The sequence below is a fragment of the Cherax quadricarinatus genome, chromosome 42 (genome assembly GCF_038502225.1).
Source record: "Cherax quadricarinatus isolate ZL_2023a chromosome 42, ASM3850222v1, whole genome shotgun sequence".
NCBI classification, from domain to species: Eukaryota; Metazoa; Arthropoda; class Malacostraca; order Decapoda; family Parastacidae; genus Cherax; species Cherax quadricarinatus.
Genome location: NC_091333.1, coordinates 4,845,625 through 4,850,624, shown reverse-complemented (window position 1 = coordinate 4,850,624; position 5,000 = coordinate 4,845,625).

The window sequence follows — 5,000 nt, the reverse complement described above, 5'->3', positions numbered from 1 at the left end:
TTCCGTCTGTCCAGCAACTGCCCCGTCTCTAGTGACTTGCTGTGATCCTACATCAACATGGTACGCATACGGAGAATCGAGCTTCCACCCATTCTTGCGTTAAATGGCCAACACGGGTTTAGCGCCTTACACTAATAAAAAGTGATCTGTTGCATATCACTGCTTCTAGCTCACACAGTGCTTCAGCTCCTCATATTTTTACTACCCAGGACGATACATTATCCGGCCCTTTAGCCTTTACCTGTTTACCACGTCTATTTTAGTGAGTTGTCTTCACTCTTAGTCATTTATGTGGATGATTTCTGGTATTCATTGGTGTGTCAGCTAACTTGCATGTCAGAGTATCAGTCCCTCGATAACGACTACCTGGAAGGTACCATAATAAAAGTGTAGTAGTAGTAGTAGTAGTAGTGCTAACATTATTTATATTATTATGAGAACTGATTATTATACTTATTATGATGATGACGATCATCAGTTGGTTGTAGCATGACAATCTGACAAGAAATGAGATGGTACAAGCTGATGGCTGCCCGTGATGACGATAAAGCCAGTGATTTATCCATTCTAAGACTGTGATTGGTGTAACTGTCACAACTCAGAGATCCCTGACGTGAAGTCACTCCTATGTAAATAAATGCAGCTTCAGTGGCAACTTCTGATATATTCAAGAACGTGACCAGTTTATAATCCTGATGATGACTGCTAGATCCACGAACGACTCGGATCACATAATAGAGTTCAGGAGCAAGAGAGGAGGAGGAGAAAGGAGAAGGAAGGGCAGAGAAGATCCACACCACAAGGAGGTTCCATCCAACGCCTCACTGACTCATAATAGATTTTCTTTTATCTATAGTTTTATCTACCTGAGGAAGATTACACCACAGTATTTCTAAAGAAAAAAAAAATTGTAGCCATGAATCACTGCATTAAAGATCTGCTGTATATCTGATTTCTAATATTTCTGAATCATTAATCAAATGCGCATTAGTATTTGACTGAGGTTGGAGGAGAGAGGAAGAGCAGAGACTCACTCAGAAAAGCTGGTCCTTGAAATGTGAGGGAGAGGAGGGACGGATGGAACGAGGGAGGGAAGGAAGAGAGGGAGAACACGAATGAGGAGGAAATAAAGGGAGTTAGGAAAGAAGAAACAGAAAAAGAGCAATTTATGCTTGGTTATGGAGGCATTTTTTCATTGAGAGAGAGAGAGGGTGGGGGTGAACCAGGGTAAGTAAGCAAGTATTGTAGACAGTTCTGTCAACTGTTTTTGGAGAAAATTACTGCACTTGGGTTTAATGGAAAGCCAGCAAGCCCTGACTCATTCTTTCTCTTTATCCTAGATTGAGGCAGGATTTGAGTGAAGTGTATAATGCAAGATTTGAGCAAATAAGAGGGATATAAACAAGGCTCAAGAAATGTCTAACCAAGAGAGAACACGCAACAAAATAGACATATTTATAATCATAATGGCAGAGAATCACTAGTGTCACGAGGACAAGTACTTTCAATTGGCGTGCAGTACCCGGCAGTGCAGACACCAGTTTATAACACAGCCAATATTGCAGTCAAAGATAGGAAATAAAGTGTACACCAAACGATAGTTTTATCTTAGCCTGAACAATATTCTCACCCCAGGTGTATTTTTTTATGGTATGTACATTGGTACGGATAAGTTAAAGCGAATAGTGAATGTAGTCTGGAGAGACTAAGTGTGAGAACTCTCATCCTCGGTTGATAGCACCCTCTTCTTATATACTGAGTGTTCCTGGTTCGATTCCCTGCACGGGTGGAAACATTGGGCATGTTTCCTTACACCTGCTGCCCCTGTTCGCCTAGTAGTTAGTAGGTATCTGGGAGTTAGTCGACTGTTATGGGTTGCATCCTGCAGGACCCCCATAGGAAATAATACAGACTCCTCGATGATGCACTGACTTTTTTGTGTTATCCTGGGTGGCTAACTCTTCCCCGGGTTAAAAATACCAACTAAATCTTATCTCACTCAAATAGTAAGACAGTTCCCAGTATGGTGCGAGCCATCCCGAGACAAGTGAGGTCCTGACGGTGTGGGCTGTTCCTACATACGAGGTAACTTCACCCAGGAGTCCTCTTCCTGACTCAACCTATCAAACAACCTCCAGCACCTAGTTGGTCACCCTACATCAGGATGATAAACACGTATTGGCAAGTAATGACCAACTGTGTCTAAGGCTGGAGAAGATAACATGCGGGAATGTGCTTATGTGTCATGCATGTCGAATTCAAGACGAACTGCACACGGCGTATGTCATAACTGGTTTGAAACAATCAGTGTCATTCAAGTAACTGAATCCAAATGTCGTAATACCGATAATAATGAAAAAATATACACACACTGTATAATAGGCTTTGATACAGACATTGTCTTGCTGCGTAGTTTGAAGTCATAAGCTCTACACAGTGTGAAATATTATCCCAATAAAAGCCTGTTCTGTAATGTGTTTTTCTTCACATTAAATTCATCACTTGGGTGACAGTAAAACTAAGATCTGCACTTGTCTATTATGAGCCAGTAGCTCTACTGAAGTACTCTTTTTGTGTTCTTATGAACTGGGAAGATAAAAAAAAGTAATTCGACACTTGGGATTATTTCCAAACGAAGCCCCCATAATTAATTTCAGTAGCCCAAAAAGCTACCAAGATTATTATTTTATGGAAGTCCCATGATGTTTCCAGTGTCAGTAGCATTATCATGCCCCTTTTTTACGACCTGTTGCCTAGTACCTCGTGCTATCGTTCCAGAGGTAGTACAGATTCTGAACCACCTCTGGAAACACGAGTTAGTACAGATTCTGAACCACCTCTGGAAACGCGAGTTAGTACAGATTCTGAACCACCTCTGGAAACGCGAGTTAGTACAGATTCTGAACCACCTCTGGAAACACGAGTTAGTACAGATTCTGAACCACCTCTGGAAACACGAGTTAGTACAGATTCTGAACCACCTCGGGAAACGCGAGGTAGTACATATTCTGAACCACTTCTGGAAACACGAGTTAGTACAGATTCTGAACCACCTCTGGAAACACGAGTTAGTACAGATTCTGAACCACCTCTGGAAACACGAGTTAGTACAGATTCTGAACCACCTCTGGAAACACGAGTTAGTACAGATTCTGAACCACCTCTGGAAACGCGAGTTAGTACAAATTCTGAACCACCTCTGGAAACGCGAGTTAGTACAGATTTTGAACCACCTCTGGAAACACGAGTTAGTACAGATTCTGAACCACCTCTGGAAACACGAGTTAGTACAGATTCTGAACAACCTCTGGAAAAGCGAGTTAGTACAGATTATGAACCACCTCTGGAAATACGAGTTAGTACAGATTCTGAACCACCTCTGGAAACACGAGTTAGTACATATTCTGAAATACCTCTTGAAACACGAGTTAGTACAGATTCTGAACAACCTCTGGAAACGCGAGTTAGTACAGATTCTGAACCACCTCTGGAAACACGAGTTAATACAGATTCTGAACCACCTCTGGAAACACGAGTTAGTACAAATTCTGAACCACCTCTGGAAACACGAGTTAGTACAGATTCTGAACCACCTCTGGAAACACGAGTTAGTACAGATTCCGAACCACCTCTGGAAACGCGAGTTAGTACAGATTCTGAACCACCTCGGGAAACGCGAGGTAGTACATATTCTGAACCACTTCTGGAAACACGAGTTAGTACAGATTCTGAACCACCTCTGGAAACACGAGTTAGTACAGATTCTGAACCACCTCTGGAAACACGAGTTAGTACAGATTCTGAACCACCTCTGGAAACGCGAGTTAGTACAAATTCTGAACCACCTCTGGAAACGCGAGTTAGTACAGATTCTGAACCACCTCTGGAAACGCGAGTTAGTACAGATTCTGAACCACCTCTGGAAACGCGAGTTAGTACAGATTCTGAACCACCTCTGGAAACACGAGTTAGTACAGATTCTGAACCACCTCTGGAAACACGAGTTAGTACAGATTCTGAACCATCTCGGGAAACGCGAGGTAGTACATATTCTGAACCACTTCTGGAAACACGAGTTAGTACAGATTCTGAACCACCTCTGGAAACACGAGTTAGTACAGATTCTGAACCACCTCTGAAAACACGAGTTAGTACAGATTCTGAACCACCTCTGGAAACACGAGTTAGTACAGATTCTGAACCACCTCTGGAAACACGAGTTAGTACAGATTCTGAACCACCTCTGGAAACACGAGTTAGTACAGATTCTGAACCACCTCTGGAAACACGAGTTAGTACAGAATCACACTATGAAAATTCTGTGCTGCTCTTGATGTGCCAGAGTTAAAATGACACTGCAGCACTCGCCCTGAGCAACATTTATAAGAGGCTCTTGAATTCCCCTGTCTCCTAACATCATGTTCACCCCCCCCACCCCTGTACTCTACCTTGTCCATAATTACTATTGCATTTGCTTTGTCTGCTTTCGTAATATGAAGTCTAGAATCTTTCCTTAATTCATGGTATAACTTAATAGATCTTTGAGGACAATTATGTTGCGAAACGTTTTCAGACCTGGCGAAACGTTTTCAGACCTTTGGCGAAACGTTTTCAGACCTGGCGAAACGTTTTCAGACCTGGCGAAACGTTTTCAGACCTCTGGCGAAAAGTTTTCACAATAAAAATTCCCAAATGTTGTACGTGTCTCATTTATCAACTTGTCGATTTTCTAAACTATTTATTCACATTACAAAGAAAGGTAGTTAAATAAACAACAGTACAATTTTAAAAGTGTCCATTAATACGTGAAATTGATTCAGTATTAGTCAGCGCAGGTGTTTACGGTGTTCCCTGCGCAGGTGTTTACGGTGTTCCCTGCGCAGGTGTTTACGGTGTTCCCTGCGCGGGATGTGATAAAGTATAAGTTGGAGACACAAGCCACACCCTGGAATAACAAATAATTATAATTATAACCTTATTTTTTGAAAGGGGTGGAGGGG